The 27,600-nt window shown below is 48.2% G+C and overlaps 1 long non-coding RNA gene across 1 annotated transcript in view; it reads right to left on the reverse strand.

Annotated features, from left to right (window-relative positions):
• Window positions 1-610: 610 nt before the first annotated feature.
• LOC144814608 (uncharacterized) overlaps window positions 611-27,600 on the reverse strand; it is a 225,680-nt gene continuing 198,690 nt past the window's right edge. The window contains exon 3 of the long non-coding RNA XR_013606917.1: window positions 611-726. This is a non-coding gene — a long non-coding RNA (uncharacterized LOC144814608). The remainder of the gene's footprint in view (window positions 727-27,600) is intronic.

Consider the following 27,600-nt stretch of genomic DNA (forward strand, 5'->3'; position numbering starts at 1 on the left):
GTGTAACAAGGCAATGGCAGCTATGATCTTCTCATTTTCATAGGTTAGTCAAGATTGATATGGCGTCAGTGCTATTATTTGGGCTTTGCCCAGTCATCTTTGACAGATTCTTTCTGTCGAGTAACATGTTGTTAATCCTTTCTTTCACGATCTTAGCTCTACTTCTGCTGGACAGCAGCTGGTCTGTCTTGGTTTCTCCGGCATAGTATTTTGATCTGAGCAAGGCATAATCCACCCTGTCCATGTCTAACATTTTTAGTTCAAACTGGGATGCATTGAGTTACCACCACATTTAGATGCTCCAGTTAGTTTATGGATCATTTCTAGTTCATGTCCCCCTACAATTTCACCCTTTCTCTTTCCGGTCTTTTGCTGATTTTGTTATTATGACTCCTCTGACAACTGCCTTGAGCTGGGAAACACAGAATTCAGATTATCGCTTCCTCAGTGCTGCAGTATAGTCCTTACCTCACATCAGCATACCCATTCAGGAATCTTTACATGCAGAAGGCTTTCTTCTGCCGGTTCCTCAGCAGTTTCATGAGGCATGAGTTGCTGTTCCTTTCTCCACTGGTGCATCCACTGCCAGCAAACAAGTCACTTTCAGTATCTGCTTGTGTCACACAGGCCGGAGGTCATTGCCATACTAGCTTTCCTCTGTATTTGGGCTGCTTTTGACCATTTCGTATACCTGTCTTGCTTTCCCTTCAGAACACCTGAGCAAGACTTCAAAATACCAGGACACAACATGAACACTCTTCAAAATAGGACTCTATACACTTTAGAATACCAAAATACAACATGAACAAGGCTCAACACTTATTTGACAAGTAAAGGGGAATAGTTATTGCAGCAAGTTCCAATATAACAAATGGCAGTAATGCACATGTAAAATAAATGCATATAGTGAAAGTATATACACAAGAATAAATGCATAGAAAGTTAACTACATGTAAAGAATGATTGAGTAATTAGAACTTGGAATACTTTACCAACTGTTTGTTTAGCATCATCATGGCCAGTACGACTGTAGGTGCTAGCTACACTCTCTGCTTCGAGGTTACTCAATGGAGCTGGCCAGCTCTGATAAGAGCTAAGTCAGAATTCTTCACATTCTCATCCTTGTACACTGTACGCATACTATACTGTCTGTGCTTACCTCTCGTGATCGGTGAAGTAAAAACCATAAGCAATCTGTATGTGTGTAAGTGACCTGGGCCTGCCTGCATTCGCAGCTGGAAGCAGGGTCAGGCAGACACAAGATGAAACTGTGCTCACAAATGTAGTTAAAGCAAAATGGAGTCATTGGTGACTCACAGAACATGGCGGACAGCTAGCGGTTGCTCGCATGCTCAACAGGGAAAAGAGAATATACGGGTGTTGTGAAGCACCAGATACTTTGAAATAAAGCATGTCAAATATAATGTCGGAGAGAAGAGAACATTGAAATTGGGTGATCTACACTTACCAGGCTGCGGCGGTTGAGAGAAGTTCAGTGTTGCCAGGAGGGAGTGTTCGGCGGCTCTGCCACTGGATTGCACTGTGGAAGGAGAATGCTGGATGAGGGCGGCCCAGGAAGTGAGGAGAGCATGCAGGTTCACTTCCTGAGCCGTCTGGAGCGGGTGGAGCTCTTACTCTGCAAACAGTCTCCCCAGTCCTGGGCTGCACATCACTGGACTTGCTACAAGTTTATTTGGGCAGATGGAGCGCAAGGTATGCAGCAGGGTAATAACTCCCAAAAGGATCAGCAACACAGATGAAGGCTTGAAGAAGGGGGAAGTAGGAGATCTCCAAGCTAGACTGGCTTCAGTTAGGGAGACGACTGGTGTCAGGCTAATGAGGGGGAAGGGGCTGAAGGCGCAGAAAGCGAATCGATATATATTAAGGAGTGCAGGGGATTTGGAGGTGGTGATCTTAATTTTCTAAAAGAGCAACCCCCCTTCTACCTCCCAAGGAAAGAAAGTGGAGATGGGCTCAACAAAAACAAAAAAAGGCTCTAAAGGAAGGAAATAAAAATTGCAGGAGGAAGCAGGGGTAGTGCCTAATTTAGAGCTTCAAGGAGTACCAGGCCCCTTTCATCCGCCATGAGCGGGTAGCACAGCCCCGCCCTCGAGATTTAAGACAATAAAAATTACCCCCTCCCTTAGATCCTACTCAAGCTAGGGGGGAAAAAATTCTGATTACGAGAAAAGCCCTCTATTCTTGGACACCTTCAAGTTTCTTATATGGCTCCTCCTAACGCCATGTCCAAATCAACCGTTGGGTGGGCAGTGGATAAGGAGCCCAGAGATACATTGACAACTCTAGACGAAAGGGCAGGAGAGGTGCCGCAGATTCAGATTACTCCAACTAGATATCAATGCCTATCCGAAGATGATCTGAATGAGGGTGCAAACAAGGGAAGAGATGTGGAAGCAGGGTTCGTATCGGATAAGGCCAGGAAAAAGTTGATAGGGTTAGGCGAAGTAAGACGAGATCACAACCCCACAACCTTATATTAGAGTGAAAATCTTAGCCGGGCCAACCTTGCAAAACCCCATAGAGAGCGACACACACACATTGAAACAGTTAATGAAATCCCTCATAGAGGAGGTTAGACGTGGGTTTGTTACGTCCCAAACAAATCAGAAGGAAATTTAGGGCATTTGTGTGGGACTTGCAGAAAAGTTTAAATCTCTATCTAAGAGGTGAAACAGTGTCCAGTTTTACCATATAGTGCCTCAGACCCATTGTTCCTCCATCTGAAGCATGAGAGTCCTGAATGTCTCTGCCAGTCAACAGGTAAGGGTGTGCTAAATTTTCCATACTGCCTTAAGCATTCCCTGAGACAGCAGGACTCATGCCTGTCTACAAAATTAGATTCATCTTTCCTGTGAAGGCCACGAACCTCAGTTCACTGCTTTGTTATGTTATGTTAAAAGTAATTTATAAAGCGCACATTCACCATCGGTTTCTTGGCACTAAGCAGAGTCAATCAGTTACAGTGACAATACATAAACTTTCAAATATAGGCCTAGACAAATAACCAAGTTTTAAGAGACTTTCTAAACTGGGTGTAAGAAGTAGACATTCGCAATTCAGGAGAAAGAGAATTCCAAAATTGTGGAGCCAGAAATGAAAATCTTAAACCTCCTTGTTTTTTGCGTTTGTATGTACAAGGAGTCAGCAGGTTCATATTTGCTGGCCGTAAGTAACGGGACGGAACATAGCGCCGTACTTTAGAAGAGATGAAATCCAGACCGCGGGCAGAGAAGGCTTTATAAATAGTACAACTGAGTTTAAAAAGGCAGCGTTGAGTGACTGGAAGCCAATGTAGCTTTTTCAACAGAGGTTTTACATGACAAGATTTTGGTTGGCCAAAGACCAGCCTGGCGGCTTGGTTCTGCACTAGTTGAAGCCGCCATAATTGGTAAGCTGGAATGCCGGTATATAAAGAGTTAGCATAATCAATACGCGACATAACCAGAGCCAGTATAACTAGAATCCTGGCCTCAGTGTTTAAGTATCTGCTTATTTTGCGGATTCTCCGGAGATGAAAAAAGCAAACGGAGACCACAGTACTTATCTGTGCCTTCATCGTAAGGTCATTGCTAATCACAATTCCCAAGCTCTTGACCGAGCTGACAGGAGATGGAGGGCAACCCAGTGAATGCGGCCAGAAGTTGATATTCCAAGGATTCGCTGGGCCACCAGTGAGAATCAGCTCGGTTTTATCGGGGTTTAGCTTCAGATGGTTCGCATTCATCCAATTGCTAATAAACAACACGGTGGACTGGAAGCATTCCCTAAATGAAGGGGAGGCGTCAAAATTAAACACCAACTGGAGGTCATCAGCGTAATTAAACATGACCACCTCTCTTTTTTGAAGGGCCAAAATTAAAGGACAGATATACAAATTAAAAAGGAGGGGAGAAAGCGATGAGCCCTAAGGGACCCCGCATGTCAGCTTCCGTTTCTCTGCGAGAAAGCCAGCTAGACGAACTGCTTGATATCGATCACCAAGGAAGGAGGAGACCCATTTCAGTGGAAGGGCCTGAATCCCCGCACTCTCGACACAGTCGACCAGCAGTCAGTGGTCGACCGTGTCGAAGGCCGCCGAAAGGTCCAGGAGTACCAGCGCTTGCATAGAGCTGTGGTCGGCCCCCCCTACGTAATTCATCCAGGACTGCTAAGATAACAGACTCTGTGGAGTATTCAGGTCTAAAACCAGCCTGGTGAGGATCCAGATAATGTGACTGCTCGACAAAAGTGCTAAGACAGTTGGCCACATGGGCTTCCAAGACTTTCCCTAAAAAATGTAAGCAATGAAATTGGGCGAAAGTTGTTGGGTATTAAAGGATCAGCACCCGTTTTTTTTTAAATAGGTACAATTTCTGGGCTTTTGAACAGATTGGGGACAATGCCATTGATGAGGGAGTTATTAAGAAGTGACATCGGGGACTCTGGACATTGAAGAAAGACTTCCCGAAGAATCTGAGGGGGGCAACTGTCCGTAGGGGAGCCAGAGGACACCTTCTTAAGTAAGGAGAAAAAAACCTCTTGGGTAATGAGAGGAAATTCATCCAAGTGGTTGGAGTATGAGCCACAAGGATCTGGGGGTGCCGAGGACTGAGGGATACTGGATTTCATGTTTACAATTTTTTCAGTAAAATAGGTAATAAGGGAGTCACATAAGGATTGAGCCAGAGTAGGCTTTACTGTAACACGATCAGGCTTAACAAGTTCATCTACAATAGTGAAGATGTCCTTAGCCTTATTTGAAGACTCCAGGACTTTAGAGGAGAAATATTCAGATTTAGTCCTCAAAATGGCGCTTTTGTAGTCTTTAAGTGCTGTCATAAAGATGATCCTTTTGTGAGGGCAATAATCCTGTTGCCATTTCCGTTCGGTTTGTTGCAAGGCCGATTTCATTGCCTTCAGATTGTCAGAAAACCATTGTTGTGCATCATGGGGTCTCTTCTTCTTGATGGTCTTCAAAGGGGCAATGATATCTCGGGCAGAATCAAGCCAGGCATTAATATTCTCTGCCTAGATACGAGGAGATAACGTCAAGTCCGAGGGTTTAGATGCTACTAATAAGGTAATAAATTCTTTAGTATCGACTCAACTCCAGTTCCTGGCCATAAAAGGGCCTGAGGAGGAGACTTTGGGGTAGAAATATTGGGAAGGGAAAAGTTAATAAAATGATGGTCCGACCATAAACAGGAAAAAATTCGCAGGTCAGCTATCTCTAAATTGGCAGACTACACCTGGTCTAGAATGTGTCCCTTAATATGGCTTTTCTGATAAACAAGTCATCAAGACCCTGCTTTCTGCGTGTACATCTTACTGAACATCGAGAGGATGTAGCAATAACAGGATGCACAAGCGACAATGACACACCGGCAGCCAGACCCGCAGCACCATAAACTGCATCCTTCTCAGCATACGCTCCGTACACCGGCACGCCATAGAAATCTTGGACCTTCTAGACACTCTCACCCCCGACGCCGCCTTCTTCACTGAGACCTGGACGAACGCAAGCTTCGGACCTGACATCGCCACAGCCATACCAGACGGCTACAAGCTCAAGAGGCTAGACCGCCCGAACCGACCAGGGGGGGAGGGGGGGAGAATCGCCATCGCACACAAAACCTCCCTCAAACTCAAACTCACCGTACCCAGCCCAAGCAGCACGCTTCCCAGCCTGGAACACCTCCACTTCCAGGTACACACCAACCCCAGGACAACGCTGCGGGGTACTCTCATCTATAGACCACCAGGACCTCGCGCCCAACGCGTTGCCACCATCCCAGAACTCGCCGCAGACCGCGCCATCGCCTCCACAGACTAGATTCTGCTCGGAGATCTAAACTTTCACCTCGATAACCTTCAGAACCCCGACTCCAAAGCGCTACTGGAGAATCTCGCCAACCTAGGACTCAAGCAGCTAGTCAACACATCCACCCACAACGCGGGCCACACTCTGGACCCCACCTTCACCGGAAGGGCCGAACATCCGGTTCACCCACACCACCCGGCATCCCTGAACAGACCATCACTGCATCCACTTCACCTTCAATTCCAGCACCATGCCCAAACCAGCCCTGGGCACGCCTACACGGAACTGGAGCAAGATCACTCCAGACCTCCTCAACACTACCCTCCTCCACGACCCTCCCGAGCCACCTCCGTCCCAGACACTGCCGCCAAGGAACTCCACTGGTAGATTACCAGCTGCGCTAACACACTAGCCCCCCTCTGCAGTCTTCCAAGATATGCTCCGCAAAAGCCGCCTGGTTCACCACCGAACTCCTAGAGACTAGACGCCTGCAGGCGACTCAAGAAAAACATGGAGGAACCAGAAGACAAACGAAGCCCTCATCAACAACAAGATCACCCTAATGAGGGACACCAAAAGAACCTTCATCAGGGAAAAAATCAACGCCACGCAGCGAACTCTAGTGAACTTTTCAACGTCTCACCAAACCATTGTGCAAAGCCACTGACACCACACCCACCCAAGATCTCTGCAACAAGCTCAGCACCTTCTTACACCAGAAGATTATGAACCTTTACAACAATTTCAACGAACCAACTATGGCCTTCGCCCCTACAATCACGACCAGCGCCAACCCAACACTCTCCACATGGAGCCCCGCTTCAGTCGGACTAATCACCACCACCATGAAGAAGACCCACTCGGGCCAGTTGCCTCAAACTCAACTCTTTGCTCTTCCGACCTCGCCCTGGCAGAGGTCCCCCACATCCACCGAAGCAGAGCCGGAGGGAGAGCTTTCTTCTACACCGCCGCCACAGCATGGAACGCTCTACCAGTTCAAATAAGACGCTCGACTACCCTACTCACCTTCAGATAGGCACTCAAGACCGGGCTTTTCAACTGATTGGAGCTGCTAGACCCACCCCTCCCCCAGCACCTTGAGACCCTTGCGGGTGAGTAGTGCACTTCACCAACCCCTGATTGATTGATTGAGCTAGAAGAACAAGATAGGCTAAGAGTCGGATTGGGGGCTAACCACAACTTTCTGCAAACTGTGGTGTTTTGCTAGCTTTGGAAATTAAGACAGCGACATGGTTTAAAATAAAACAATACATTTTAAATGCACAATGTGCCTTATAAGTAGCTTCTGCTTAAAATTTTCTGAGAAGTAACGCAAATTGTTTTTGATAAAATGTTCAGCTATTAATATGTTCTGCAGTCAAACACCTGCTAATATTTAGACTTTGCGGTCAACCTCATTACAAATGTATAATAGGTCTGTCTACCGACCAGCTCATATAGTGTAATTCACATCGAGGTGCTGCCAGCCCGCTGTTTGATTTATGAATTGATTGAACATTATGTAAGGTTATTCTGCCTCATTGTACTTTGATATTCAATTTTATTCTCTCTCTCTCTCTCTTTGAATTGCCCTGGTTTTAAACTTGCCAGACTGAATGTTTTTACTGTTGATAAGTGATGTGTCTTTGACATTTGTTACTTGCTAGATTGTGTGTTATTTTTCATTAACAATGTGTCTTTTGGCACTAAATACTTACCTGTTTAAATAAATAGTGCCACTCCTGATTCGATATCTGCTTCTCAGGGTGTTTCTTGTTATTTCAGATAATACACTCAGTGTTCGTTCCTGTGGGCAAAAAAAGACCCTCTAACATTTGACGACCACAAAGGGACATGCATAAGGCTCTGCAGAGAATGAGACTTCCCTTACGGCTGCGGCTAGAGTTCGACCCTCGACGGCTGTTCGGACACACCCAGGTAAGTCAAAGAGTCATTTGTTTTTCTCTTTGTCTTACCTACTGTGGTGTGAGTCCTGGGGTTCTTTCGTTGGGGCCTGAGGGGTCATATTTCTGTCCCGGTCCCCGTCCTCTTGCAGACTGTCCCCTTGCCACGTAAAAAATCCCATTTTATATAAAACACACAAGCAGGCCCAGAGCCAGGACTTATTATAGGACTGTTACACCTGGTACCATTGGTGTGAGTCTCCCTTCTATTTTTTGCTGTTGTCTTCTCTGTATTTTATATGTTTTTGCTGGTTAGATGCTTTGGGCACTGTGCCACTGCTATTCAGTGCCACAGTGCATATGCTCCTTATTGTAAATTACTGTAATGGATTAGTGACTCCATGATTGGCTTATTTGATTTACGTGTCAGACCCTAGTACAGTGCACCATGTGTGCCCAGGGCCTGTAGATCAAATGCTGCTAGTGGGCTTGCAGCACTGATTGTGCCACCCACAGAAGCAGCTTGTAAAGTATGTCTCAGGCCTGCCATTGCAGAGCCTATGTGTAGTCTAGTACTGCCATGTCGACTTGGTAAGTGCATCCACTTACCAGTCCCTAAACCTTCCCTTTTCAACATTTTAGCCACCCCTAAGGTAGGCACTTGGGAATGGTGCATTGAATGTGAAAGATAGGACATTCCCTGATGTGTGTGGCATGTCCGGATAGTGAATTACAGCCAATTTTGTTTTTCACTATTGCAAGGCTACCTGTTCCCATAGGCCAGAATGGGTGGTTTATTATAATATCTTATACTCCTAACTGACCCAGGGAACATGGTAGAAACACGAATTTAGTGTGCCTGAACTCAGAATGATAAAATAAATCTTTTAGTGAAGTAGGTATTAACATTCTGTGTTTGAAAATACCACTTTTAGTAAGTAGGTATATCGTGCTTAACCATCTAACCCTGCCTGTGCTAGGTTGTGTGTTCCATGTCTGATTTGTGAGTAACAGGCTCCAGTAGGCAGGGTGAGTCAGCACAAGGCTAAATAGACCTATCTGCATTGGCAGTGGTGGGAGGAGTAGCACCTGGGCTTGAATAGGGCTGTGCCTGCCTTCCACAATGCTGGCTCCACCTCCTGTGGTGCGTCTGGTGACCCTGGCCCACACTGATAAAGGAAAAAGTTGTGAACTGGCAGAATGCACACAGAACTGGTTTGGACTAGGTACAGACACTCTCTGCCTTCAGGGACAAAGGATTTGTGTGTATAAAAAGGGGGACCCATACCCCAGTACTTTAGATCACTTCTGGACATCAAGACGGACCTTTTGCCAAGGAGAAGCACCAGAGAATCTGCAGGAGTTTTTGACTTGCCCTGTGCCAGTGTGTAATTGCTAGGGTTGGCCTGCAGTGGTATCTTTATTGCCAAGGAAAGGAGAAAGACCTATATTTGTAACTTTCATCATCTTGAAGAAGAATCTCCAAGGGCTTGAACTGTGCTTGCCTCATGCTGAAGTCTCAGGGATACAAGACTTCACCACCAGCTCCCCCCTAAATTTCCTTGCTGGGAATTCTGTCTGCAGAAGTCTGCGTGTTGTTGGGAGCTGGAAGCTGGAAGCGTGACTCAACGAGAAGAAGTGTGTCGCATTCGCAGCTATTACCGTGGCATCATCGGAGAAGCGTGTTGCCACTGCAAGGGTCACCGTCTCATCAGCCAAGGGAAGCGTGTCTCTGTCGTAACTGTGAGTCGTCGCATCACTGGAGAATCATGTCAAAACCGCAAGGGTCACCGGCGCATCACAGGAGAAGCGTGTCGCAGGGCCTGTTGTGGCTCCAAAGTTACAGATTCGCCGTACGGCCGCCGGGCTTGCACGCATCATCTTCACGTCGCAGTGCATCAAGGGCGCCATCTTCTTGCATCGCACCAGAATGTCGTGTCTCATCAAGGCGCCATTTTGTTGCATTGCAACCGGGACTTACCTAGAGATCTTCGCATCACATCCTCTCCGATAAGGAACCGACGCATCGCCTACTTTGCGCAAGCACTGAGGAATAGACGCATCTCCTCCCCCAAAGCAAGGAACCGACACATCCTTCTCCCTGCGAACCTTTTGTTTATCTTGTGTGACGCATCCAAAGGTACTTTGTGGGAAATGTGTTGCATTTACCATCTAAAGTGAACTAAGTTATTTCTACCATCTTAAAGTCATTTTCTTAATACCGTATAGTGGATTTTTGTCGTTTGGGTCTTGTGTTAAGTCTATAATGATACACTAGGAGAATTACAGTCTCTAAGACCTGCCTGGCGCCTTGATTCCCTTGGGCTAAGTTGCGCGGTATAAGTCTCCCTTCATTCATATAAAGAATACTTATTTTTATAAAACCTGTGTTGTTTCCATCTGTAGTGTTTTCATTGTATGTGTTCACAAATGCTTTACACACTGCCTCTGAGATAAGCCTACCTGCTAGTGCCAAGCTACCACAGGGTTGAGCAGGGGTTATTTTAGGAGTGTAGCCCCCTTACTCTGACTAGAAGCAATGGTCCGTATTTGGACAAAGGTGCAAGCCATTGCCAACTAGAGACCCCCAGTTCTAACATTGGTGGTCAGAGGTGAGGATTTGGACTTGCATTTGTGACTCATATACAGTGATTGGTGTACACTACTAGTGAGTGCAGACCAAACGCGGCCACATACATTTTTTGGTAGAATTCTTTTTCCCTTAGAACTGTTATTTTTGCTAAAGACTGCCAGTTCTTATTGCCATGAGTAAAGCAGCATCCAACGCATCTATGGATCAAGATTTGGGGGGGGGGGCGGGGGGAGGAAGATCAGAGGCTTACCAGCTGAAAGCCTTCTGTAGAAAATGTAAAGTTGCTACTCCAGGCCTCACCAAGAAGGATGAGTTCCAAAAGGCGCTGAGGGCCTGGGTGGAAGCAAGAAATGCCCCAGAGCATGTGGAAGAGCCTGCTGAGGAGGCTGAGAATGCAGAAGGGCAGCTAGATGGGCCATTGGGTCCAGCCAGGGAGAGCGTGTATTTCCCCATAGGCAGCAGTGTTTCTTCCAAGGGCCTGTCCCCAGGAGAGCTGGAGGACAGGGAGAGAAATAGATTGCATAGAATGGAGATGGCTAAGCTCACGTTGGAGGGTCAACAGGACCTAGAGAGTAAGAAGCTGGAGCTTGAGATTAACAGATTAGCTTTTGAAAGGGAAAAAGAAAAATTAGCACATGAGAGGTTTTTGAGGGAATTGGAGCTTAAGGCTAAGAATTTAGAAATTAGTCCCTCTGGTGGCAGCGCACCATCTGTGCCTGCAGAAGGCAGGGTATATTTCCCCAGGGATGTCATCACAGATTTCCATACGCATGAAGATTTTGGGCAGTGGTGTGCAGCCTATGAAATGGCAATGTTGGCTCACCGTGTCCCTGAGAAGGATTGGGGAGCGGGGTTGTGGGCCGCTTTGTTAGTGATGAAAGGGATACATTGTTAGACCTGCCCAGTGAGAGTAGGTTGCTTTATGCCCACATGAAGGAAGCCCTGATGACCAGGTATGGTTTGATTCCAGAACTCTATAGACAGATGTTTAGGAATTGTAAAAAGTTGGAGGCAACCACCAGGGTAGAGTACGTGTCTTTCTTTTGCAGAGCTATGGATGGTTGGGTGAAGGGTAGCAAAGTGAGTACTTTTGAGGAGCTCTATGATTTGTTTGCATGGGAGCACTTGTCTGGTAATTGTTTTCCAGAGCTATGCCAGCACCTTATTGATAGCAAGCTAACAAGAGGGAGTTCCAAAAAGGGCCCCAAAGTAATCCCCAAGGGAACCAATGTAATGGTTCCCAGCCTCCCCCTGAGAAGAAGTCAGAGACTCCGACAGGTAAACCTGTTCACAGGGGGCCACCTACATGCTTTCAGTGTAAGCTAGTGGGACACCATAAGTATGATCCCCAGTATCCCCAGAAGGACCGCAATGCACCACCCCGTGCACCACCCCATCAGATGGCAAGTGTAGCCCTGGGAGGGGAGGCGATGGGTGCCCAAGGTGGGTGGGGTCCCACAGAAATGTCCCTTATCTCTTTAGGAGAATGTGAGATGGTCCCTAGGACCCAGCTGCCTGTTAACACTAAAAAATACAGGCAGTGGGTGACCATCAATGGCCATAGGGTGAAGGCTTTGAGAGACACCGGGGCCAGTGTGACAGCTGTCAGTTGTCGGCTGGTGTCTCAGAAGCAGGTGATCCCCCATGCATTCTTCCCTGTAGTTGCCGTGGACAACTCAGAGAGCCAGTGTGATGTGGCTCAGGTTCCCTTTGAGTGGGGGGGTCTCAGGTACTCTCCAAGTAGCTGTGAGGCCAGCCAGTCCTGTGATTGTCTGTTGGGCAATGATTTAGAGAGCTCCCCTTGGCTAAGGTGGAGAAGAAGTCTCATTTTGGAGATGTTGGGTCTGCCTGAGTAGGCTGTGTGACCACTCGGTCTATGGCAGTCAGTAAAGGTGTTCAAGAGGTCCTGGAGCCTGAAAGTATGGCCCAGGTACCTGCCTTAAAGAGAAGAGGTAGGGGGCAAGGGAAACCAGCCCTTATTGTTCCCTCGGTCCTGGAGGAGGCAGACCTTGAGGGAGATGCCCTGGAACCTACAGGGGAGCAAGTTGCTGAACGGGGTGACCTGTCTAAGCTGACCCATTGGCAGCACGAAGGAGGACCCTCCAGGGAAGAATTTTGTGCAGAGCAGAAGAAGTGCCCTTCTCTTGTGGGATTGTGGCAACAGTCCATAAACCAGGCAGCAGGTGATCAGTCTGGATCACATTGGATCCACTGTGAGAATGACCTCCTGTATAGCGACTTAAGGCTGCTGAGCCTGGGTCAGCCCGTGTGCTGGTGGTACCCCAGCGCTTCAGAGCCTTCCTACTGGGTTTGGCTCATGATCTACCTTTAGCTGGACATCTGGGGCAGGACAAGACATTTGAAAGGCCTGTCACCCACTTTTATTGGCCCCAGATGCGCAAGAGTTCAGATGCTCATTGTTGGACTTGTCAAACTTGCCAGGCAAGTGGAAAGAGTGGGAGGAAGCACAAGGCTCCTCTCCAGCCCTTCCCTGTGGTCAGCACCCGCTTTGAAAGGGTGGGCATTGACATTGTGGGGCCTCTAGACCCAAGACAGCCATGGGCAATAGGTTTATCCTGGTCTTGGTGGACCATGCTACCCGGTACCCGGAAGCCATCCCTCTTCAGGGACGGCCCTGTGGTGGGACGTGCACTGACGGGGAGTTTCTCCTGTGTGGGGTTCCCCAGAGAGGTGGTGTTAGACCGTGGTACAAACTTAATTTTTAAGTATATGAAGTCCCTGTGACAGGAGTGTATATATAAGTTCACCATTCCTTACCACCCCCAAGGTAATGGACTGGTTGAGAGATTCAACCGGACCCTCAGAGGCATAATTGTGGGTCTTGAGGAACCTATGAGGCATAAGTGGGACATCCTCTTGCCATGCCTTTTATTCGCTTACCGGTGAGGTGTCACAGTAGTCCTTAGGGTTCAGTCCCTTTGAACTGCTGTATGGACACCCGGTAAGAGGATCTGTAAGTCTGGTCAAGAAAGGCTGGGAGAAAGCTACCAGGAAACCTCCCCAAGATGTATATAGCTACATGCTGGTCTTCAGGAAACAGACTAGGCGGTTCAGACAACTCGCTCAGGTGAATCTGGGAGCCAGCCAGGAACAGATGAAGCGGTGGTACGATCAGAATGCCACTCTGATTGAGCTTCAACCTGGTCAGAAAGTTTGGGTCATGGCCCCAGGGAGCCCTGTGCACTCCAGGATAAGTGGACCGGACCATTTGAGGTGGTGGAGCGCAAAAGTGATGTCACATACTTGTGGACTTGTGATTTTCCAGGAACCCTTTGCGGGTACTACATGTCAACCGCCTGAAGCCTCACTTAGAAAGGTTCGAAGTGGGCATGCTCCTATCAACAGATGTTGGAATGGAGGATGAGGCTGAGCCTCTTCCTGACCTCCTGTCTGCAACAGAGCCAGACGGGTCTGTGGATGGAGTAATCGTCTCTTCCACCCTGACCCGCAGAATGATTGTCACAAACTGTTGGGGCAATTCTCTGATTTGTTCTCCCTGGTTCCTGGTGTCACTGAGTGGTGCATCCATGATGTAGACACTGGAGACAGTCCTCCTGTCAAGCACAAGGCTTACAGAGTGACTGACATGGTCAGAGCTTACATCAAGGAGGAGGTCTCCAAGATGTTTGTCTTAGGGGTGATTGAGTCCTCTAACAGCCCTTGGGCCAACCCAGAGGTCTTGGTCTCAAAAGCTGCAGCGCCTGGTGCCACCCCCGAACTCTAATTATGTGTGGACTACTGAGGACTCAATTCAGTCACCAGGACTGAAGCGCATTCCATCCCCAGAGCTGATGAGCTCATTGATCAGTTTGGGGCTGCACAGTACCTCAGCAAATTTGATTTGATGTCTGGGTAGTGGCAGATCACCTTGACTGATGGGGCCAAAGAGAGATCAGCATTCTCCACACCAGATGGGCACTACCAATTCTGGGTTATTCCCTTTGGGATGTACAATGCCCCTGCCACCTTTCAGAGGTTGGTCAACCAGGTGTTGACTGGACTGGAAGATTTCAGTGCCGCCTACCTGGACGACATTGCAGTGTTCAGCACCAGTTGGGAAGAACATCTGTGCCACCTCTGGGAAGTGTTGATCGTGCTGCGCAGAGCAGGCCTCACGATCAAGGTGAGTAAGTGCCAGATCGTACAGGGTTCCATGGTGTACTTGGGGCACCAGTATGAAGCGGTCAGGTGGTGCCCCTAAAACCCAGAATTGATACTGTTGGTTTTGGCCCTTTTGGCAGGTTCACCCCTAAACTTTTTGCCTTCTCCTAGCCCTCTTCTGTGACCTGGTGTTGGTAGTTTTAGGCCTCTGGGCACTTTAGCACTGCTGTCCAGGGTAAAGGGTGTGCACTCTCTGTGTTACATTGGTGAGATTGGCCTGCCCTCCCATTGGATGCATTGGGGATTCCCTGATCAGTGTGTCAGTGGTAATTCCTGATATGGGAGGAGCGGAGTGGTCGTGTTTAGTATGTATGGAATTGTAATAATAAATGCTGCGCAATGGTGGGTGCAGATTTATTATGACTATTTGGGAAATGCCACTTTTAGAAGTTGGCATTTCTGTGTGCTGTGTGTCTGCCTGCCTGATGTGAATTGCATGTCTGGCTTGTAAGTGACAGGGGCTGGGAGGTGTGTGTGGCTCGAGGAGGGGCATGATGAGTCACCACTAGGCTGAATGGGACATCTGTGCTGGGAGTAGTGGGAGGAGTAATTCCTGACTCTGAATAGGACTGTGCCCAGCCTGTACAATGCTGGCTCTGCCCCCTGTGGTGCGTCTGATCAGCTAGCCCCCACCTGACAAAGGGTAATAGGAGCTTGGAAAACAAAGAGCTCCAATTAATCCCTGAACCCGTTGCATCTGGTTCCCCCATGCCCTGCACTGCAGACAAAGAGATTGTGTGGTATAAATATAGGGGCAGTGACCCCATGGTTCGGTGCTGGTGTGCTGTTCCTGACCTTGCAGGGGCGTTCTGCTGCTGGGGCCCAGGAGGAACCGCCATGAGGGCTTGCCTCCCTGGGCCCAGCATTGCCCACTTCATCCCCAAGGACTGGTTGGGACCCCTTGCGCCCTGTGAGCGATTTATTTTATTTTGTCAAAGGAAAGCAGCACGAGGGCTCCGCAGCGCTGAGCTGCGATCTTTCCAGAGGGAATACCGACGTGGGGATTCTCCCTAATGGAAAGGAGAGAAGCGGGAGCCCACCCCGCTTATTGGGGTACTTAAATATGCAGGTGACCACCCCGCCATGCTTTTATTTAAATGGCGGGTGCCCACCCCGAAATGGTGCTTGATGTAAAGCGGGTGCCCACCCCGCGTTTGCCAAAGGAAATCACTGCCATGACCCAGGGAAGTGGAGCGCCGAACCGGAAGTCAGGTGAAGCTGCCTGACGTTGGGCGGAGCTTCTACTGCCATGGGGAAGAGGAAGTCCGGTGACGCTGGGATCCAGTGTGCAAGGGAGAGCCCTACAGTATCAGCGGTGTGGTGATTGCGGCACAGGGGGAGCCCGAGGCACAGTGTCAGTGCCTGCCCCAGCCGCATTGCAGAACAGAGAGTCCAGAGGTCGGTGTCTTCTTCAGAGGGACCCCCGTGACCTGTGGGAGCCCCGCAGGCCACCAGAGGAGAGAAGCAGATGCCCAAGAGTCCCGGTGAGTGGGGGCTCCATGGGCGCCTTTGTGGTGCATTCCCCGGCACAGTGTCGGTGCCGGAGCGGTCCCGCCGTAGCAGGCCGCTCCAACGTTGGGGGCGATTTTGCTCAAAGAGACCCAGAGCGGGGCCCTGAGGCACAGTGCCCGTTCTATGGTCTGGGCGGTCCCGCAAGAGAGCGTGCAGCCCCAACGATGGTCATATTTGTTTTCAAGAGTTCATGGGGGGTCCAGAGGGGGGTCCAGAGGGCACAGTGGTGCCGGGCCCCCCTTCACGGATATTATCACAGCTGCACCTCCATAGCGGGCAGCTACAACGTTGGCCGCATTTTTGTGATAAGAAGTCCCTGAGCAGGGGTTATCTTTGGTGTGTAACTCCCTTGTCCTGACTAAAGTGGTGGTTTCTGCCTGGCTTTGGCGCAAGCCTTAGCCAACTAGAAATCCCATTTCTAACAGAGGTATGGGAACCCCCAAAAAAAAGACACAGGTGAGAGCCATTTTAGGACTCACAGGGTACTACAGGAGGTTTGTCAAGGGGTATGGCAACATTGTTACACCCTTGACTGGGCTGACTTCCAGGAAGCAGCCCAAGAAAGTGAACTGGACTGACACCTGTCAGAAAGCTTTTGACGCCCTGAAAACTGCCATGTGCACAGCACCCGTGCTTCAGGCGCCCAACTTCTCAAAGGAATTCATTATCCAAACAGATGCTTCAGAGCATGGTGTGGGGGCTGTTCTTTCACAGATCAATGAGGAGGGCCTAGATCAACCTGTAGCCTTCATCAGTAGGAGGTTACTTCCACAGAAACAGAGGTAGACTGCAATTAAGCATGAGGCATCTGCTGTGGTCTGGGCACTGAAGAAGTGAAGGCCATACTTGTTTGGGACTCACTTTCGGATTCAGACGGACCACAGGCCCCTCAGATGGTTGATGCAGATGAGGGGTGAGAATCCAAAGTTGTTGAGGTGGTCCATTTCCCTACAGGGGATGGACTTCACGGTTGAACACCACCCTGGTACAGAACACGCCAATGCTGATAGTCTGTCCAGATTTTTAGCCTTAGTGAAGAGGACTACCAAGAGGTTGGGTAGGTCTCCCCACATCTCAGCTGGAGGGGACATGTGCTAGACCTGGTACCATTGGCGTGAGCCTCCACGGTTGAACACCACCCTGGTACGTGTACACGCCAATACTGATGGCCTGTCCAGATTTTTCCTCCTTAGTAAAGAGGACTCCCAAGAGGTTGGGTAGTTCTCCCCACATCTTAGCTGGAAGGGAAATGTGTTAGACCTGGTACCATTGGCGTGAGTCTCCTTTCCATTTTTTGCTGTTGTCTCCTCTATTTTTGATGGTTACATGCTGTGGGCACTGTGCCACTGCTATTCAGTGCCACAGTGCAAGTGCTCCCTATTGTAAATTACTGTAATGGATTAGTGACTCCATGATTGGCTTATTTGATTTACTTGCCAGGCCCTAGTACAGTGCACCATGTATGCCCAGGGCCTCTGGATCAAATGCTGCTGATTGTGCCACCCATAGAAGCAGCTTATAAAGTGTGTCTTAGGGCTGCCATTGCAGAGCCCGTGTGCAGTCTAGTACTGCCATGTCGACTTGGTAAGTGTACCCACTTACCAGTCCCTAAACGTTCCCTGTTCTAGATGTTATCTATATCAAAAAGGGGGGGAGTTAAGGTAGTTGATCAATGGATCAGCGGACACGGTTTACCACACAGGGTGGTGGAAGGTCCAGTTACAGCTTGTGTCCGTATATTGCACTAGGAATACAAAAGGGAGGTTGCTGCACTGTTCCAATGGAGAGTGAGAGAAGAGTTAACTGGCATGACCACAGATGTCAGAGTAACATCCTGGGGCATCCATTTTGTTGGATGTAATTGCCTCACACACCCCGAAGGATGTCATGCTTCATCATCGGCGGTTGCTCCTCGTCGGGGAGGCGGTGCAATCCCCGACGGGCTCACCTCAAAGAGGGGCTCTTTGGTGGAGATCTTTTTTCCAACAGCCTTATGGTGAGGTGGGGGTGTGTGGGCTGGGCTAGGTGTAATCAAGACATCTTCTGCTATCTTCGCTGTCTTCGCCATCCCTGGACACGTGTTTCGGACTGTTCGGTGTTAAGGACTCTGGTCAATGTTGGCGAAGACAGCGAAGATAGCAGAAGATCGAAAGATGATGCATCGCGAACACCTTACTACATTGACCAGAGTCCTTAGGGGCGACACCGCCGGTGTGTGAGTAGTGTGTGACCCCACCCCCATTTGTAACTTTAAAGCTCCCTTGAGCAGCGGGCTGACGAGCCTGGGATCCCGCACCTACGCGCCTGAGTGGTACTATGCCTGGCAGATATTGGCAGCCATCGGCAACTCCAGTACACGGCCTATCCCTGCTGATGAGGGGTAATACCCCGAAACACGTGTCCAGGGATGGCGAAGACAGCGAAGATAGCAGAAGATCGAAAGATGATGCATCGCGAACACTTTACTACATTGACCAGAGTCCTTAGGGGCGACACCGCCGGTGTGTGAGTAGTGTGCGACCCCACCCCCATTTGTAACTTTAAAGCTCCCTTGAGCAGCGGGCTGACGAGCCTGGGATCCCGCACCTACGCGCCTGAGTGGTACTATACCTGGCAGATATTGGCAGCCATCGGCAACCCCAGTACACGGCCTATCCCTGCTGATGAGGGGTAATACCCCGAAACACGTGTCCAGGGATGGCGAAGACAGCGAAGATAGCAGAAGATTGAAAGATGATGTATCGCGAACACCTTACTACATTGACCAGAGTCCTTAGGGGCGACACCGCCGGTGTGTGAGTAGTGTGCGACCCCACCCCCATTTGTGACTTTAAAGCTCCCTTGAGCAGCGGGCTGACGAGCCTGGGATCCCGCACCTACGCGCCTGAGTGGTACTATACCTGGCAGATATTGGCAGCCATCGGCAACCCCAGTACACGGCCTATCCCTGCTGATGAGGGGTAATACCCCGAAACACGTGTCCAGGGATGGCGAAGACAGCGAAGATAGCAGAAGATCGAAAAATGATGCATCGCGAACACCTTACTACATTGACCAGAGTCCTTAGGGGCGACACCGCCGGTGTGTGAGTAGTGTGCGACCCCACCCCCATTTGTGACTTTAAAGCTCCCTTGAGCAGCGGGCTGACGAGCCTGGGATCCCGCACCTACGCGCCTGAGTGGTACTATACCTGGCAGATATTGGCAGCCATCGGCAACCCCAGTACACGGCCCATCCCTGCTGATGAGTGGTAATACCCCGAAACACGTGTCCAGGGATGGCGAAGACAGCGAAGATAGCAGAAGATCGAAAGATGATGCATCGCGAACACCTTACTACATTGACCAGAGTCCTTAGGGGCGACACCGCCGGTGTGTGAGTAGTGTGCGACCCCACCCCCATTTGTGACTTTAAAGCTCCCTTGAGCAGCGGGCTGACGAGCCTGGGATCCCGCACCTACGCGCCTGAGTGGTACTATACCTGGCAGATATTGGCAGCCATCGGCAACCCCAGTACACGGCCTATCCCTGCTGATGAGGGGTAATACCCCGAAACACGTGTCCAGGGATGGCGAAGACAGCGAAGATAGCAGAAGATCGAAAGATGACCCATCGCAAACACCTTACTACATTGACCAGAGTCCTTAGGGGCGACACCGCCGGTGTGTGAGTAGTGTGCGACCCCACCCCCATTTGTACCATGTAAAGTGAACTGAGTTATTTCTACCATCTTAAAGTCATTTTCTTAATACTGTATTGTAGATTTTTGTCGTTTGGGTCTTGTGTTAAGTCTATATAAAAGAATACTTATTTTTATAAAACCTATGTTGTGTCCATCTGTAGTGTTTTCACTGTATTACTGTATGTGTTCACAAATGCTTTAAACACTGTGTTGTAAATCAGTTCTTCATATAACATGGCTGACAGAGACCGTTAGCCCTTCCTTTGTGTTCTTACCTCCTTAGCCTCACAGAATACCTATGTGTGTTCTAACTTGTACCGGAGTGTTCTATGCTTGTCAGTTGATGTTCTGGTCAGCTGGTGAGGTGTGCACTCAGCTGTGTCCTACAATAAATCTACATGTAACTAACTAGAAGTATCTTGAGATCTATCTAAAACAATTTGTCGACGATTTAGCTGACCAGACCAGAGAAGTAACCATCACAACGGTGAGCAGCACCTCGCACCAAGAATCCAAGTCGGCGGGCCACCCAACTGTGGCAAGAAACAAGCAGAAAAGAAACTATGAACCAGCTAAACACCAGCAAATAAGAATAAACCAGCCGCAAGTAAAAGAAAAAAAAAAAAACAAGAAGAAGAAAGGGAAGAAACCAACCGCAATTAAATCCAGTAAAAACGAAATGAAGAAAAGACATACTGGAAGGACCTTGGCACACTACTTCATGAAGGGTTAGCTGTTCGGTGCCAAGAGACGTCTCCGCCTAGTCGCAGGTGAACTATCTTGTTCTGCCCTGCCTGTCTTGTGTGTAAGGAATCTCTCAATCTGCCTTGTCATTTAGCGTGCAGAGTGATCCTTCTGTGGTGCTGCCATCTCCACATTGATTATGTCGTAGAATCTCCATTTGCCCTAGCGGAGAACCAGCGCGTTCCTTTTGGCACGCCGTCACAACCAGCGTTGCCCTAGTTACTAGCATTCTGCAGGAGAAGAGCGTTCAGCACGTCATGCTGTGCGCATCTCTCCCTGTTTTCCCGGAAGTCCTGTAGAGACTCCTGAGGCACGTGCCAGTTTCCTGAAGCGCTGCACGTCAGACACCGAGACCCAGCATAATAATATCTTATCGATATGTGCTGCGCTCCGACCTGAGAGTTACTGCCCATCCTTGAAGTTGAAGCCGATGCAGTTGAAGCAGGCGCAAATCCGAGGACGCACGTAAGCAAGCGCATGCACCAAACAGACGCTTGCCTCATTCTTGAAGAGATGCGTTTCCGTTAAACTTGACGCATGTTTGAGGTGTGTAAGAATGACACAGTTATTCACACTTGGTGTGAACAGTCTGACTTGGAGAGCACACGAAACAAGGTTGTACAAAGTTCCCCTAGGAGTGGACAAGTAATAAGGTCTCTCTCCCAGGTTGCTAAGAGAAAGCAAGGGGGTGTTATTTGCTACGAAGTCAGCAAGTTCCTTGTCGGAACTTAGGAAGCCTCACACAACTGATGAGCTGGATGACATATCTCATTCAGCCTACTTGAGATGTTGTTTAAATCATCGGCTTCCTGCTCCTACGTCAAGCCGGCGCTGCAATGCCTGACGGGTAACAACAAGTGTCACTCTTTTACGGAGATCTTTTGTTCCTTGCCGTGATATGCTGAAATGTGCGAGGCTAGAAAAAGTGAGGTAGTGAGCAAAAAGTGAGTTAAAAAAAAAGTTGGATAGTCCACGAAGTAAACTTTATTCATGTGGCTAGCCACTTTATTAAAAAGTGCAGAGAGGGGTATCGAGGACCAAAGTAACCATTAGTATGGCCTCATTTCAACCCTCAGATATGGTCAACATGTTTCATGCCCAAAGGGGCAATTCTTCAGGACCAGATAGTGCTCATATACTCGTTGGGTGCCCAAAAAGTGAGCTACAGGGTATTTGTAATACAACCTGGTGGGTCTAGGGATATAGCAGGCTGAGAATACTGCATCACCGTCAGACCTAGGGATCAAGTAAACATAACAATAGCAACATCATCGTTATTTGTTCCAACGCTTACATATTGTGCGTCGTATTTATCCCAAAAGACAATAACGCACCCAGGCATATGTGATCTTCTAGGTGCCGAAAGCATATTTGTGTGTAACATGGTGAAGGGAGAGAGACCGTGCATCAGGACATGACCCAGAGGGCAATTGGGACATGTGTGAGTACTACTCTTTAGATGGAGGTATGTTGCTTACTAACAATAATACCACTTGGGTAGGAAGTTTATCGTTTAATTCGGACAGCCACTACACCCCAAGGTAGATGTCAGGGACTCTAGGGGATGATTGCCATTAAATTCATGGGACTTACCATTGCGAGCCCACTGTCAGTCTGCGCGGCTAGTTCCTGTGGGGACAGCCCTAGGGACCTAACCCTGTGAGGGGAATTAGCAGGGGAAGAAAACAAAACAAGGTCAAAACAAGGGGTTAGAACCAAGACGTTATCGATGTGAGTCAGTGGACCACGTGTGGCTCCGCCCCGCCAGGCTGCCCCGCACGGCTGGAAATACCACCCGTTAGAATGACCGGCCCCGCCTGTGGGCACCGGGAGTACACAGGTGGTCGAGGGTGGGACCAGCGGTGTTACGGGTCACAGAAGCGGGGGATCGAGTGTTGGCTCCAAGCAAGGGGAGTCCACACCAGTGACAGCCCGGCGGTACGAGGCGCCCCACGTGGGCCCCTGCAAATAGTCCGTCACTTGGGACCGGCGGCGAGCGGTAGCTCGGTACAGAGGGCTTACCTTAGCGGCGAGGAGACAGCGCCGGTGAAACCTACCCCCACACATACGGCGTGTCAATGCACGCGGAACAGCCGGTGGAGTACTGGAGCACAGCCGCCATTAAGAACAGGGCGTGCGAGTCCCAGTGGGGGCGTGACTGTCATGACGTGATTGCCTAGGCGGCCAATCAAGGGCCACTCGTGTACGTGGATGGGAATTGTAGTTCAATATAAAATTCATAGGATGTTAGTACTACAGAAGCGGTGGTGGCAGTGCTCAGGGATTAGAGCGGAGTATCGTGACTCGCAGCCCCCAGCGTGGTACTGTGAATAAAGTCCCATTGGCGGAGTGTCCCTCAAGGCAAAAAAGTAATAATTTTTAATCGGTGGAGAAAAGACCTAAAGATGTGAAATGACCCCCGGTGGTGGTTTGAGGCATTGCAGAGGCCACGTCCGGGAGGGTCCCGAGACGTGAGGGAGCTACAGTCTTATCAGATGACATCCCAGACTAGGTGGTGCCTTCAAGGGGTGTGAGGCTAGGGGGTGGCCCTGTCAGGGGACGTCTGGAGGACTGGAAATGCAGGGTAGGGGTATCAAGTGCTCCTCCAAACATTATATGGGGCAACTCCACACTGGCAGGACCCACAGGTGGCTGGGCATCCAAGTGCGCCCTTAGGGATTGATGGCCATGATGGGGTAGGTGGCAAGACCGTGTGGGATAGAATTACCCGAGGGTAGACTAAGGAGTAAAAGTGCCAATGTGCCCAAGGGACTGGTGTAACACTGTCACGCTCATTATATAAGGGAAAAATTACCAGTCTCTTAGTCAGTCGGGAGCAGGCAGATTAAGGGTAGTCAATTGGCAGAGTCATCTTGCTAGTTGATTCCAAGGGATCGAATCATTCAACCCACAGGTGTCTAATTGTAGACGGTGCACCCACCTCTGTTCCAATCTATGTAGTGCCTGTTGGAGAGCACACCCCTTGATTCAATAATTGGGCCCAGTTTGTTGTCAACGTCAATCAGCATCTTTAAGGATATGCTGCAAGTTGCCAATCAGTATCGCCAAAGTAGAAGTACACCCGATTGAGTGGAGGAGCGCTCAGAAAAAGAGCCGGAATGTATCCCTTGGTCAGGGGCACATATTGGAAAATGCTGGAAAATGTACACAGCATCGCCAGCAGTACCATTGTAATGAGAAAAACAAACGTGTATAAATTGCAGGAACATTATAACAAGTTCAGGAAACGTTCAAGCAGTGCAGTGGCAAGTAGTCACAATATCCTCAACTAGAAACTTTAAAAAGTAAAATAAATGTATGCAGAAGAGGCCGAAGCACATACACTACTGAAGCACCAAAGGCAGTACAGGAAGCTCATAGTACTCAAAACTAAGGCACAGAACCCAGAACCAATACAAAGAGCCCAGAAGCAGGTAAGAGGACCTAGGACAGGGACAAAGGTCGTCCAAGAACAAGGGGTGGACAGAGGTCGTCCAAGAGAGCATAGAGACCATGACCGTGACAGCGACCAAGAGAGCATAGCGCCCATGACCGTGACAGCGACCAGAAGCGGGTCAAAAGACCAAGAACAGAGACAGACGCCCCGCATCTGGAAGCTGGCCAATGAATTCTTAACCAAGACAGAGAAGCAGAAAGTGGGCAAAGACCCCAGAACCAGGAGGTGACAGTACCGGGAGAGGACAAAGGAGGTCCCAGGACCAGGAGAGGACAAAAGCCCCAGAACCTCAAGGGGACAAAGGTCTCAGAACCAGTACCGGGAGAGGACAAAGGCGGTCCCAGGACCAGGAGGGGACAAAAGCCTCAGAACCAGGTGGTGACAAATGTCCCAGAATCAAGAGGGGACACATGTCCCAGAACCAGGAGGGGAGGTCTCAGTGAGTCATGAACCGGGAAGATGGTCCCGCAACGGTGTCTGAGAGCCCATAGAACTGAGACAAAGAGTCCAGAACCAGAAAATAAAAGAACATTAAAAAAAAAATGGGACTGAGGGTCCAGATCCGAAAAAACAGAGGCCCACAACCAGAGCAAAAGGCCCGAGATTGAAGAAAGAAGTCGAGAACAGGAGAAAGAGACCCAAAAAAAACCTGTACCAGAGAGCTCAAAGGTCCCAGAACCGCAGAACCTGAGAAAGTGAACCAGATTCCAGACAAAGTGAATCTCAACCAGGACTAAGTGTCCATCCTTTGAAGAAAGAAAACTTCAAGCACGAATAAAAACTCCTAACATTACATCCGGTATTGCACTTGGAAATATCAAAGAGTACCCAGGACTGTAGTACCTGTAAAGCATGGAGGCATCAGTTGAACTGTTCATCCTCAACTTGGAGCGGAAAGTGATGATGCACATAAACGGATTGAAGGAAGTGAACTTTCTTTTCCTGTTTTTTTTCTGGTTGAGTACATATTGGAGAAAGTGGACTGTCTTTTCCTGTTTTTGTCAGTCTAAGGGGAGTAGTTGGTGGTGATACCTATTAGTTGTTTTGGATGATGTGTCTCACCTCACATTTCACTCTTAACACGCTTGTTTGCCTTCACGAACTAAAAATAGTTCAAGACGTCGTAGACCTCCTATCTCTCTTTATTATTGTTGTCGTCTCCCATACATTTAGCTTCATTTTTTGTGATTTGTTTATTAATATCATTTTTCTATAAAGGAGGAAGATGTGTTGTGAATCAGTTCTTCATGTTACATGGCTGACAGTGATCATTAGCCCTTCCTTTGTGTTCTTACCTCCTTAGCCTCACAGAATACATATGTGTGTTCTAACTTGTACCGGAGTGTTCTATGCTTGTCAGTTGATGGTCTGGTCAGCTGGCGAGGTGTGCACTCAGCTGTGTCCTACAATAAATCTACATGTAACTAACTAGAAGTGTCTTGAGATCAATCTACAACACACTGCCTCTGAGATAAGCCTTCCTGCTCGTGCCAAGCTACCACAGGGTTGAGCAGGGGTTATTTTAGGAGTGTAGCCCCCTTACTCTGACTGGAAGCATGGGTCCCTATTTCGACAAAGGTGCAAGCCGTTGCCAACTAGAGACCCCCAGTTCTAACAAGGACCTTGACGTTTGAGGCTGGCGGTTTTTGGGTTTCCCGTGCAAGATTGCAATTTACGTATCAGCATTTAGTATTTTCTTCATATTGCCTGTCTAGAAAAGATAGGGATCACCTATCTACGTCTGTCCATGGTAGGGCATGCGAATAGACAGGACAGGAAAGGTCAGGTCTCTCTTGCGCCACGGGCATTCAGTGGGTTTCCTTTAAGTAAAGCACTGATGCGATGATTCATGTGCCTATCTAATTAGTTATGGATAGGAAAAGGAGAGTTGTGTCTTGTCTTTCTCATCTTTTGCAGGTTCTAAAGGGTTAAAACACCTAAGGTTTTTCACCTGTCCATTTATGGGGACAGGTAAGGGAAGCACATAGTACTGATAGTATTAAAAGTCTTCAGCTTTTTGCAGATGTAAAGGGTTAAGGTGCCGAACGCCAATAGAAACAAGCATTTGCAATGCAATAGGTCTCGCAATAGGTACGTTTGAGCTATTGGTCTTGTAAAAGAGCAAAAATGTTGTTATGTTTTGGATTTGAAATTAGTTAAAGTAATAATTTTCTCATTTACAATGTTAATAGTTCTACCAATTTCAAGTGTGACACCTTGGTGGTGCTGAGTGGTGCTGTGATGGTGTAGAGTGATGTTGTGGTGGCGACAAGTGATGCTGTGGTGTTCAGTGATGCTGTGGTAGCGCATAGTGATGTTGTGGTGATGCGATAGATAGATAGAGTGAGGGGGATAGATAGATAGAGGTTGGGCGATAGAGATATAGACAGATAGAAGGGTGATAGATAGATACACAGATAGATAAAGTGTATTTATGTTGCATTGAGTAGAGTGTAATTATGAGGTGTGTAATTATATGGCAATGAGTGGTATTATTTTGAGTGTATTTACGTTGCATTGAGAAGACTAATTATGTGGCATGTAATAGTCTGGCACTGATTTTTAAAAAGGGCAGTGTATATTGTATTCAGTAGAGTGTAATTTTGTTGCGTGTAATTATGTGACAATGAGTGGAATTTGGAGTGTATGTTGCATTGTTTGCAGTGTAAATATGTAGTGTGTAATGATGTTGTACTGAGTGTTAATATGGAGAGTGTGTGTTGCAATCAGTATAGTATAATTATGTGGTGTGTAATTATCTGGCACTGAGTGGTATTTGAAGTGTCTGTTGCATTGAGTGCAGTGGAATTATGTTGCATATAATTATGTGGCACTGAGTGGTAATATGGGGAGTTTATGTTGTATTCTTTAGAGTGTAATTGTGTGGTGTGTAATTATGTGATATTGAGTGGTATTTGGAGTGTATGTTGCATAGCGTGTAGTGTAATTATGTGGCGTTTATTTATGTGGCACTGAGCGGTATTTGTAATGTATATTGCATTGTTCGGAGTGTAATTATGTGGCACTGAGTGGTATTTGGAGTGTATGTGGCATTGGTGTGCATTGTAATTATGTGGTGTGTAATTTTTTGGAACTGAGTGGTAATTGTAGTGTATGTTGCATTGAGTGTATTGTAAATATGTGTTGTTTTATTATGTGGCACAGAGTGGTATTTGGATTGTATGTTGCATTGAGTGCTGTGTAATTATGTGGCACTTAGTGGTATTTGGAGTGTATGTTGCATTGAGTGCAGTGTAATTCTGTGGTGTTTAATTATGTGGCACTGAGCGGTATTTCTAATGTATGTTGCATTGATTGCATTTTAATTATGTGGCACTGAGTGTTATTTGGAGTGTATGTGGCATTGAGTGCAGTGTAATTATTTTGCTTGTAAATATGTGGCACTGAGTTGTATTTTGAGTGAATGTTGCATAGAGTGCAGAGTAATTATGTGTTGTTTAATTATGTGGCACTGAGTGTTATTGTGTGGAGTGTGTGTTGCATTCAGTAGAATGTAATTATGTGTTTTTTAATTATGTGGTGGTGCTGAGTGGTGCTGAGTGATAATGTGGCGGTGCTGAGTGATTATGTGGTGGTGCTGTGGTGGTGCAGAGTTATGCTGTGGTTGTGCTGAGTGATGCTGTTGTGCTGAGTGATGATGTGGTTGCGCTGAATGATGCTGTGGCTGCGCTGTAGTGATGCTGTA

This window comes from Lissotriton helveticus, chromosome 1_1 (assembly GCF_964261635.1).
Source record: "Lissotriton helveticus chromosome 1_1, aLisHel1.1, whole genome shotgun sequence".
NCBI lineage: Eukaryota > Metazoa > Chordata > Amphibia > Caudata > Salamandridae > Lissotriton > Lissotriton helveticus.